Consider the following 12,870-nt stretch of genomic DNA (forward strand, 5'->3'; position numbering starts at 1 on the left):
AAATTTACCGAAAAATTAAGTTCCGATTCGAAATAAATTTATTTTTGCAAAATCCTGTGCAGCATCTGTGCCAACGTTCAAGTAACAAATAACAATAGTAAAATACAACATAATAAATATCAGCAACAACAAATATTTCGATAAAAGTATGTCAATAAACTTAAGACACTTTACCAATCATTGCTGTTTCAAACTGATTGAATCTACCTGTGGATTCCGTATTAATTCTCTACGGCTGGGAAAGATTAAAATTATTCCGTTTGTATAAGGCACAATGGAAGATAATAATGTAATTTTACATTAAAGTGGAGAAAACTTCATTCAAGCAATTTACGTTAATTATAATAAAACTGTTTACAAATATACTATACATTCAACAAGTTAAACATAGCACACAGACTAACTTCAACATGCGCGTATCTTCTTTATTTTTTATCCATCTATATTTCCGTTGATATGCCGTAGTATACTGTGCATCGAAATCTTGAAGGGAATTTCCCCCACCAACAAACTTGTAAAAAAATCCCACCACCAAAAATGTCCGCTAGGGAGGGGTTTTGTCATGACAGCAAGGATAAGCAATTAGGTTAGACTTCAAATATACACAAAAGAACGAACAATAATGTCTGTCTCTGTGTGTGTTTGTAAGTATTGCTGGCGGCGATTAGGGATGTCACTTGTCCCACACTTTTTAACACTTTTGGCCCCGCACTATGCTAAACCTTATCTACCAGGCAGTGGCTTACTATCCTTCGGACACATATAACTTCTGAGTTTCGTCAATTTTTGACATTTGTACTTCCCTATCTGCTTCGTGGATCATTTTTTAACGTGTATTCACATTTTTTTGATCAATTTTTTTTTTTTTTTAAAAAAAAAGTGTTTTTGTAACTGAAGAACGTACGTTTCCGCAAATGGTTTGTGGGGCTATGTGTCAATGGTTCGTGGGGCTATGCGAGAATGGTGTGTGCGGCTACGCATATTTTTTTCGAAACAAATTTTTAACTATTGTATCCTATTGTGACCCTACCTAACCTAACCATATCGGAAATGGTTCGTGGGGCTATGCGTCAATGGTTGAATTTCAGCTATGAAACATTCCCACATCACACAAAACATCTTCCAGATGTTAGACAATGCTACAGGAACTTATTACGGTAAGTAGTTTCTTCTATAGAAATGAAGAAATCTGTCCGAAGGATAGTAAACTAGTACGAAGAAAATTATCGAGATGATGTCAGTGGGATGGACGCACAATACAGGGTGGTCCATATGTCTTGTTACCCCCCCCCCCCCGAATCAATATCTTGTTATCTCTAATTCAGTGTTTCTTTTGTAGAGATGGCTGACACAAGCTCCTACAATGTAGAAGAGCGCCTTGTTGTCAGTGTTTGGGCCCATGAACGTCCACATACTGCAAGACCATGTATGTGCGACGAGATTTCACAAGGTAAAGGTAAAAAAGGTAAAAAGGTAAAGTGTTCCCCTGTGCTTAGCACCACGCCATGAAGGCGTATAGGGGGTGTGGGGGTAACGCCCCACACTTTCTTGATCCGGTCGTGAGTGGGGGTGATGTGATCAGCACCACGCCCCTGACCGCCTTTACCCCCCAGGGTTTCCCCCAGGTACCCATGTTATTCGACGCTGGGTGGGCGCCGGGGCCGCTTCCAACGTTAGAAAAGTTCCCGGATTTGAACCGGCCGGGGATCGAACCCGGGACCTTTAGCATGGTAGTCAAGACGATTCCAAAAAAATTCACCACCAAAAGTGACAATACTGCGTTGGGAAAAGAAACTGTTTATGTTGGAATGTATCAAAGACATCCGAGGCCTGGTGCACCAACCAAAAGACAGAACACATGTGCAGGAGTGGAGGCATCTGTGCTTCGATCACCACAGAAGTCACTGCGCAAACGGTCTGCTGAGCTTGGAATCCCGAAAACAACAATGTTACGACACATGAAGAAGGATCTTGGATTGAAATCCTTTAAACGAGCAAGCGTCAACGAGCTCAGTGATGATGACATGCGTAGGCGACATGCAGCATGTGGAAGAATGTTGGAGGTATTTCCGACACTCCCGCAGCGGGCTGACCTTTTCTTCTCCGATGAATGCGCAATATATCGACGTGCACGTGCAAGGAATGTGTATTTCTGGTCCAAGGAAAATCCGCATTATTACGAAGAGCTGGAAAACAACCCCCCACATGTGATGCTCTGGGTCGCTATGTCCGCTAAACACTTGATAGGTCCCTATTTCTTCGATGGCGTAGTCAATCAACACTCCTATCTCGCCATTTAACAGGCATTTTTTGTTCCACAGCTCCAAAGAATGAATCTCCTGGGACGTTCCTGGTTTCAACAGGATGGAGCACCGCCCCACTATGCCATCGCTGTCAGGGAATATATAAGTGAAGTGTATCCCAATAGGTGGATAGGACGCGGATCGGTACATCATCCGGCGCCTCTGGATTGGCCTCCCAGAAGCCCTGATCTCTCGTCTTGTGACAATGCCCTCTGGGGCATTATTAAGGAAAAGGTATCACAACAACGATACCAAACAACAGAACAATTAAAGAACGCTATTGGGGCAGTCTTTCAGACAACAATCACGAAAAATTTGCTTCGTAAAATCTCACGCAGGTCATGGCGCCTTGTCATTTTGTGCCATGAAAATAATGGTGGTCATACTGACCTTTTGGATGCGTGAACAACATCCTGGTTGATGCTGAATCCATACGTCTTACAAATTATTATATTGTTATCATCATAATATAAAATTATGTAAAATTGTTGGTGTCACACGACATATGGAATGAATGGCTACCTTACACTTCACACTTCATTATATTATATTGTATTATTATAAAGTTGTATTATTATCAAGTTATGTAAAATTATGGGGTTAACAAGACATATGGACCACCCTGTAGTTATTTAGTTCCCCCTCCCCGCCGGTTGTAAAATACATTAACTTTTACCATGCTTTTACAGCAAATACCCTACCTTCCCTTTTTTGTCATCGACTTAAGCTATATATCAGTGTTTCTCGAAACTAAATCAGGGTGGTCTGTACCTCGGACAAATAACAGAAGAAATGATAAATATTTTCTCTTGCTTCAACGCAGTGGCACAACCAGGATTATTTTTTGGAGGATTAGAGGCATCACAAAGCCAAGTACTTTGTTAGTGATCGTGATCCTTATTTTTTTGTTCTAAACATTTATTAAAAAAAAAAGGTTACACGCACACACATATTTAAAATAATACTGTTTGGTGAAATTGTTTAAAGGATAATAGTAAGCACCAGCGGCGGCTCAAAGGGTAGAGTTAAATGAACATTTTTGATAACAAGTAGATGCATCAAGAGGGCCATCCAGACTTTTTTAAAAATATAAAAGTGAACAATTCTATGAAGATGCGAGTTTCCGTTGGCATTTCGACAATTTCTTTTCATAACAAAGATATTTTTGACATCCAGTGAATACGTGTGCATGGAAGAGGAAAAGGTGATAGGATTTGTTTTTCCTTACCTCTTGTAATTCTTATATTTTTTAGGGAAGTGTCCTGTAGTGTATAAAGATAGATTAGTGAGTGAAGATAAATCGGATTAGTACGTTATTACTTGAACACACGTTGTTTTCTATGTTATCAAACGAGGATAAACATCTTGGCCACTGGCGCAACCTCAAGCAGGGGTGTTGGGGGGGGCATTGCGGAGGTTTTCTTTTTCTTTTTCTTGATCACGTTGGCACTACCCATCATAGTTGCCGCCGGCCGCCACTGGTAGGCACTATTTTTTGACTTCGAGGTGCAATATCCTTCAGCCCCAAAAGCCACTCCTCGCTGCGCCAGACCAAGATTCGATGTAAGAGCCCTTCACATTAGGAAGGGGGAGGAGATTCCTTTCACCCAAGCAAACTTATCATTTCCATTTTCTGTGCTCTAGATTGTCGATGGTGGTGACCTAACGGTCAATTGCAATCGTCTACGAACAAATAGTAGCGGACTGAAGTCTTGAGAGATAGATGAAAAGCAGCGATGGTACTTTAATCACTTAAAATATATCACTCAATGAATCTCCGTCCAAGGTTGGGGAGGGAGGGCAATGCCCATTGCACCCCGTTCTTGTTGTTGCACCACTGCACCCACTTTCCCCACAGTTGCTTTGAACTTTAGTCTTTAATGAGTTTGAAAATACTTAATTTTATTTAAGAGTATAATATCGTTTAATAACGACGATAAGATTCCTCTACACTAGATTTCTATGTGAAAGAACTATAATATTGTAGGAACATGGATGTCTGGAAGGGGGGCAAGGATGTCCACCCCTCCCCCTTAGAAATCGAATATCATCCTAAAAGTATATATTTCAGACGTATAATTTGATTTCAGTCAAAGTAATTTACATTAATGCTATAGTTTCAAATTCAAGTGATTTTTTGAGGGGGACAACGCTATCATCGGGGTAATATGCCCCATGGAAAAATACCTTGCTTGTCCCTCCCTGGAAACAATCTGCGAACGACCATGATTAGGGGGTCAATTGCCCCCGCCCCCCCTTGCACACGCCTATGCTATTTGCGGCAACTTTACGATAACAGGTGACAGCACCGTTTGTCATGGCAACCGAAGGCCATGTTGCTAGATCTCCACGTAATCAAGATAGATACATACAGGATTACAGGTTGGTCGATTAGGGTACTCTTTGATGGGATATGACGTCACGTTGGTTGGCAGATTTTTTAAAAAAGTAAGTAGATGTGGAGCACCGTAATTGATTATCATGAGATTTTAGTTGTATGTTCTTATTAGAAAAAGGACCAATTTATCAGCATTGGAAGATAGTAATAGTCGAAACTCGCAATATTAATACAAAATCCACTGTATTGTATTATGTATTTATTTTAACATTTCGAAAGCAGAAAAGAAAATTTTAATATAGTTAATTCAAACATGAAATGCACAAAGTAAGGACAGTAATTAAAATAACTGAAAACATTTTACAATTACGTTTAAAGCGAATGCTGCGTTGACTACAATTCACTTTATTTATTTTCATGGCAGTACTTGAACACATTTATACCTTTTATCAGTGACTTTACCAGATTTTGATTATAAATTTGCAGAAGTTCAGTGTACGTACGGTTTGCAAATGTTTATAAATATTAGCGCTCTCTAGCGATTCTCAATCCTTTGGCCTTTAAGAGAATGAACATGGAATTCTGCATTCCTATGCCCCGCCGAGTTTTAATATCGCGATTTTGAAAGAAAAAATGTCAGAAGAATCGATACACAATGAGGGCGGGGAAAGAACTTCCGTTCACCGAGCTTATTTTCATATAAAAGATTGGAAACAAAATAGATCACTTGAAATTTTTGATTGGTATAGAGAAACAAAGGTACCTAGAAAAGATTAGCAATTTCCCGGATCCTTTGGATGAAGATTTATGGAAAAATAGTAGTCTTTTCCAAGACAATGTTGATCTCCTAACAGTTTCATGTAAAGACTTCTGCAGGTTGAAATAAAGCTTACATAAATTATAAACATTGAAATACTTAAATTTTACAACATTCTAAAATGTATAATTTTCGACATTGTGTAGTCAAACACAACCCCTTTAATTTTACCATATGGCTTAGAGACAGCGTCGTCGTAAATTTTTGTAATGGGTAAAGGCCAGTAATAAAAGTAGAAATAATAATAAATGTTATACAATAAATAATTACTAAACTAATGAAATTTATTATTTATTTATTAATGCTATTCAAGTGCATGTCCAGCACAACAGTTACAAACAATACTGACACGCACAGTTATTAAATTTTATTATTAACTTTTGCAAGTGTCGTTCAAAAAAAGACTAGAAGTTAGTAAAGAAAATACTAATAAAGTTTACATTGATTACATTAAATTATTAAATTATAATTTTTGGAATTGTGGATGATTATAAACAGTTTCAATTTTTAAATACAGTCAACACATGTGTCTTACACAATTATGATTTTCGAAACACGTAAAACATTCCCTTGTGTTTGTGTCCAATCTTTTCACTTTACTGCCTGAATTCACTGCTTTTTCCGTATCGAATCTGTCTGAAAAGTATGTATAGATACCCGAGAAAAAATATTTGTTCCCAACCTCGTGTTGTAACCAAAAGCCACATAATGATTATCGCCTTTTTTTAAGACACACCTTTGAACTCCATATTATTCTATTGAAAACCGGAAGTAAAGTTCTTGCCCGCACCAAGGGAGCAGAGAAAAGTAAACATTCAGTGAATAGCCCCATAGAAGAGAAGTCAGTAAAAGGAGTTTTCTGCAGGGAAGTTTGTGTGTAACAGTGACCGTTCAAAATTTTTGAATTGTCTGAATATTGTTGAATGAATGCTCAAAAATCATAACGTTAATGTCATGGAAAATTATTCTTGTTAATGTTTTCATAAGGCCGTATATTTTAGTTACTTGTTAAATTCTACTTGCAAAATTCTAATGTGTTCCAAATTATGTTTCATTTCTTCACGATGACACTAAGACCAAATAAATTTTTATATTAAGTTAAAAATCAGAAAGAGTTATTCGCAATATTGGAAGGAAACTAACGACAGAAATTAAATTACAGATGAAACTGCTATACATAGTATCAGAAAATTATTTATTTGAAAACCTGGAATATATGTAAACGAGCAGCAGAGTAATTATTTGTTCGTTTTACGTATAATAGTTAAATATTAAATACTGTTTTGGAACGCAATGTCCTGTTTCATAGTTCTTCACGGATTTGGTCTATTCTGGTTTTCAGTTCTGCAGCTGATGTAGAATCTTTGGAAGTATCAGTAACAATTTCGATTAATAATAACTGTACACTACTTCTTACATTGTGGAATTCTAATTGTAACTGTTACTTTTCCACCTAACTAATAATTTGTACAATTACTTTCTCGCATAGAAAGGAATAATAACTTGAAGCAAATGCTCATCTGAAAGAATGGGCGAATTGATGAATATTAAAATCGTGCGACCATGCGAACAATTTTATATTCTTATCGCCAAGAGCCAGGATGTATCAACACTTACCACATAAGACTACATACGTAATCTCCAACAATCTTCATGGACATTCAGTAATTTCTCAGTTCAACATAAATTCTAAAAAATATTTGGTTTGCTCAACAAAATCAAATCAAATGTTAATCTTCATTGTTAGTAATAGGAGTTTACTGTTAAATTTTATTACCTCAATATTTATTGTAGATTGACGTCGGGTATGGCACGGAATCATGTCACGCCGGAACATAGCTGTTAAATAAGTTACGTTTTAGTTAGGGTCTTGCTGAACCACCTCTACCCTGAATAGTGCAGATGAAGGATTGTTGGGAGCCTAAGTCATTGAATGCTACTCACCCTCTTGCTTGTTGTTCTGGCCCTCAGCTTCTGGCGTCGGCGACGGTAGGATGGAGACGGGTGCCTGCTGGAGAGATTGTTGGCGGCAATAAGAGGCAGCAGGCAATTTGGCAGATTAATTTGACGGAGCACTGATTCTCCGGACTCGGGCTGGCTTCAGCTTCTGCTTTTCCATAGTCCGGACTGCTTCTCGATCTGCTCGCTCGTTGCCGCCTCGCAATGTCGCGATTTCTTTACTGGCAGATGTCGTGGTCTCGTCGATCGAGTTGCTGATAATGTGAGATATTGATTGATTATCTCCAGGGGTATTGAAATTTTGCCGTAACGTGGTGGACTTTGCACCTCCAACTGTTCACCTGGGGTATCCCTAGGTGCATGTGGAAAGTTACAGTGGAGGTACGCTCACTGCTGGCGAGGGCCGTTGCCTTGCTGACTGTGAAGAACTGAGTGGAAAATTCTTGTTGCTCGGCTCTGCATCCGGTGGAATTTGGGGCGAATGAGCGTTCAACTGGCGAGCTTCAGGACGATGTTTTAGTAAATTTGATATTTTGGTATCTTGGGGTAGGCGTAGACTACCGATAGTGTGTATCGGAAGTTGTATATATGTGAGCCCGACCCCCGTGACTGGCCCCCTCTGACTAGTGAAGTTCAACATTTAAAATATTTGCATCCTTATCATTAGTCAAGGGATCCACCTTGAAGTGGAACGCAATAGGTGAGGAGTTGAGGTCGGGCAAATCTGGAACTGGCGCCCCAGGGGGTGGGTAGCCACTCCCCTAGGAATTTTAAAGTGTGCGAGATTGTTAATTTATTGATATTTCCTGGGGAGTTTTAAAGTGTGTGTCTCGGAAGAAGACAGAAATGGTTATTATTATTAATTTTAGAGGTCCTGTTGTAATGATTGTGTTTGTGTTGTGATAGAGTCAAATGGATAATGAAAGATCCAACAAAAGATCAAGGGACAGTTCCTCCGCTCCCACACCCAAGAGGTGAGCACCAGAGAATGGGGACCAAATAATAATGGAAGAACAAGCAGGTATAGGTTATCAGCATAGAGAGATCGCTAACATGTTTAGATTCCACATTAATAAGCTGCAAGTGGGTATCACTCGGGAGAAGTTGACGATACCCACCAAAACCTTGATGACCGAGTTAGTGAGCAAGCTCTTGGCGGAATATGAGAACCTGAGAACCAGTCTTGAGGTTTCCCAGGCCCTCAATGAAGAATTGAGAAAGGATAAGCAAATGTTGTAGGATGAGTTAAAAGGTAGACAATATCCCTCAAATTCACATGAGAGCCAGTCAAGCAGCAGTCAGTCCTATGCAGATACATTGAAGAAGGACTTTAGAGTACCTGGTGTTCCCAGGCCTTCTAGAGCCTCTAAACCGATGTTATTCATTAAGGCTGACAAAACTCCTCGAGATATAAGGCAAGATATTACTTCAAGTATAAGACCTGCTCAGGATTAGATTCGCATTGCTAGTATGAGACCCTTCAAAGACCTACTTATAGTTGAGCTAGCAACAGAAAATGAGTTGGAGCGGATGCTCGAGAATCAAGATCTTCACTCGAAAGGCTTAAAGATGGAAACAACTACAAAGAGAAACCCGTTAATTATCTTATACGAGGTTCTCAAATCTTCGGAAGATTGACAACATTATAATGTGCATATATCGTAAGTGAAAGATGTGTGTATAACTTTTTGCTAGCTAAAGATACGTTGGAAAAACCTTCGTCACTTCATTTCTCGTGAAATTCTAGCCTGATTTGATATATCACATCATCCCTTTTCCTTTAAAATTTTTTGAGTTGAATTCAATATGGCGGTCAACAATATGCCTGACCTGCGTTTGACACACATGGCTAGGGATCTCCCTGTGCCTAACCTTTTTCTTTCATGACCAATTATACCCAAGATAACTGCTTTACATTTTGTAGGGGGTGTTAAGGGACATTTGACTTGTCCTAGTTCATATAATGGGGCTTTTATCAGTCACATAGTTACACATATTATTTTGTATCTTCTGATCGCATTGCAGTCCCAGAATGATTTTTTGATATGTTTTAGAGTATGGTATGAGGAATCAAATATATTTTTTTCACAATTTTTGGTGGACATGTTTTGAGATATTCAAGGTCAAGGTCACATGACAAAATTATATTTTAAACCAAAGGTAGGCTTGTTATATATCACTGGAAAGCTTGTTCAATTCCCTGTACAATAAGCTTTATTTGAGCTTCCTAGGCAAAATAGGTGCGGAGTTACAGCAGATTTAGTATAGCTAAGCGGGCTCAAAAAGGGGCAATTTATGCTAAATTTGACCTTGAATAATTTAACAATTACAAGATGCATGAAACTAAAAATTTTCATAGTTACTAAGTTCCATTCATAGTTTCAACTCCCCAAATTTCATGAAAATCGGAGATGGTCAGGTTGTGGGATGTGTTGATTTCATATGGAATGACTCTTACAAAGAATTATCAACTTCGTTTGGAAGTGAAAAAGTCATGCAGTGATTAAAAAAATGATAGGTTCAAGCGATATTCTCACACAAATTACATCCGAAGATATCTCCTCAACATGTAAATAAATTTTAAATTTTGCCTATATTTCAAACGTTTTGCTTTTGATGGATAATATTAAGCAACAAGCAATTAAATATTAAGACTTACCTTCGAGCTTGTTCCGCTTTTTATCATCCTCCATGGAATATTTGTTCCATTGTTCTCGTATACGGGATTCGATATTCTCTGGTAGCTTGGTTTGAGTTTCACTCTTTCAAGCACTTTCTTTGATCTTATCAATCCTATCGTTACAAAACACGGAATGAAATCTTGGCAACAGTGTATGCTAAAATATGCACCAGGGATATACTGCAACGATACACCACTTCAAAAACCATTACCACCACTTCAGTGCCATCTGCACACAGGAGTTTGAACATGACTGAGACCTTATATTTTCTGTTATTTACTTAAATAACTTTAATCGTAACAAAATTATAAGAATTCCAGGTTGTTGTGAATAAAACAATCTTTCACATCGGAAACCTTCTTCCTTACCGAATCTATATTAGTGCCACGGTTGTGTATGGAAATTTGGGCCTATTCTTTAACATGGCTTTAGAACCCCCTTAATGAAATTATAAGTAATAAAATTATCCGCAAGAGAGAAATATATTAGGGTAGGCCCAGCCTTTGGGCCTCTTAGGATGCATCACCACTGGTCATGGGTTCATATATCACCATGAGGATCTCCATAATTCTGTACTTTCCCCCATTGAACAATACATCACCAATTCAATATAAAAGGGTTGGATAAAAAGTAATGGCAATACTAGTATAATTGGTAATTGACTGTATTGGCAGAGGAGCACGTGTTACATTCCTTCAAAGTAATCGCCCCTCATCTCTACGACCTTCTGTCACACGTATGGAAGGCGTCGTACACCGTCAGCGCGTCCATCTCTGTCGATGTCCCCCAGTGACATCAACCTCCCTATAGCACGTATGATGGCTTCGCGCGTGTCGTAGTGCTTCCCGCCCAGTGGTTCCTTCATTTTGACAAAACGGTCGTAATCACACGGTCTCATACCGGTGAATACGGCGGATGTTCCAGTAGCCCCCACTACCAGTTATGCAGGAGCGCCGTCACATTGTTCACAGTGTGACACCTTGCATTGTCAAGCAGGATGATGGGACACCGTGCCGTCGCTTCCTTCTTAATGCGAGACGAAGGTGGTGTTGCAAGAAGGTGCAGAAGTAGGCTGCGTTGACCGTCTGCCTGAGAGACGTTGTTCTTCTTGCCTAAACATATTGTTAGGGTGCTTGCACTCTTGTCCTCTGCTTCAGAGCACTGCTGTTTTTGACTGAATAACATACAATCGCTCCCACTCACTATACTTCCTCGTCTGACATTCCTTTATCAGCCACGAAACGCTTGTGGCGCTGTGACTCACCCCTTTCACGGGACAGCAGTGTTGCCATTAATTTTTATCCAACCCTTGTATACATGTTAAACATTGGGTCAATTCTATACATATTACAAAAAATCTTTTTTTTCATAAATATGTCTCATACCAAAAAACAACAATCTCAGTAGAAAACCTTAGAAATTATGGATTTACTGTGGTAGCTGCTAACTAATGCTAACGCAACACAATTTAATAAGTACTATGGGTGCCTTTCTTGAAACGTCAGTTTCAATTTAGACTGAAATTATTTTTATTAATATATATAATATTAATATATATATATATATTAATATATATATATATATATATATATATATAAAAATCAAATAAGGTAAAAGGAAACACTCACCGGACAGTAGGAAAATTCAAAATTTTCGCTAATTTATAGCATCATCGGTGTGAGAAGAAACCTGGACCAACTTAACCACTTCCGTTCCCTAAAATTCACCTGGACACACTCCCCCAACCAGATCACCTTCCTGGATGTGGACGTGCACATCGAGGGAGGACACCTGACTACCTCCATCCACATAAAACCCACCAACCACATGCAATACCTACACTTCTCCAGCTCCCACCCGTTCCACACCAAAAAAGCAATTCCATTCTCTCTGGCCCTCAGGGGACAGCGCCTGAACACTTCACCCACCTCCCGCCAGAATTATAACCTCCGCCTACACCAGGCCCTGGTTAACCGTGGATATCCCTCCATCCTGGTCACCAAGCAAATATCACGAGCTGCCTCACATACCACTACCACCAAGAAACCTGCTGCCACCAACCCACCTGCACTCATCACCCAATATCATCCCCACCTCAACAAAATCAGGCACACACTGCACTCTCTTCTCCCAATCCTCCACAGTGATCCCGAAACCAAAAACATATTTCCCGACAAACCCAGGGTGGTTTTCAAACGCCCCCCTAACCTCCAAAACATCCTGGTCCACCACACATCCAACACCCCCCTGCCCATAAATGCAACCGACCCAGGTGCAAGACCTGCCCCATCCTCATCACTTCTCACACCCTCCAGGTGCACACGGCCACTGGCAAATTTACCCTCCATCCCAAAGGGACCTGCCATGCCTCAAACCTTATCTACATCCTCACCTGCAACATCTGTGGTGATTTTTACCTGGGGGAAACATCAACGGCCCTCAACCTCCGCATCAATAACCACCGCTCCTCCACCCACAACCTGGACTTCACTGTCGCCGTCCACACCAACCACCACAACATCAGTTTCAACGACTGCTTCCGGGTAGCGATCATCCACCTCCTACCCCAACCAGCCAACACCTCTGTTCGCAAAAGATGGGAGAGGGCCTATATATCGGCCATGAGTGCAACCACTCCACCTGGCCTGAACAAGGCCACCCAGTAATGCCCAACCCTCACCACCCTCCCGCCCTCCCTCCCAACTCATCCCACACACTCACAGTTTACAACGAGCCTGGTGACGAAACAGTGTTTTTTTTCGTTCTACGCAC

At 39.9% G+C, this 12,870-nt stretch overlaps 1 protein-coding gene across 6 annotated transcripts in view; it reads right to left on the bottom strand.

The window, feature by feature from the left end:
* LOC146003307 (uncharacterized) overlaps positions 1 to 417 on the bottom strand; it is a 54,149-nt gene extending 53,732 nt beyond the window's left edge. For 2 of the 6 annotated variants that reach the window (XM_083141611.1, XM_083141577.1), the window contains exon 1: positions 175 to 393. The gene's annotated coding sequence lies outside the window, so the exon portion shown is untranslated. The other 4 variants (XM_083141618.1, XM_083141592.1, XM_083141568.1 and 1 more) reach the window with 4 other exon arrangements.
* Between the last annotated feature and the right edge of the window lie 12,453 nt (positions 418 to 12,870).

The sequence above is a fragment of the Lepisma saccharinum genome, chromosome 1 (assembly GCF_977018435.1).
Source record: "Lepisma saccharinum chromosome 1, izLepSacc3.1, whole genome shotgun sequence".
NCBI lineage: Eukaryota > Metazoa > Arthropoda > Insecta > Zygentoma > Lepismatidae > Lepisma > Lepisma saccharinum.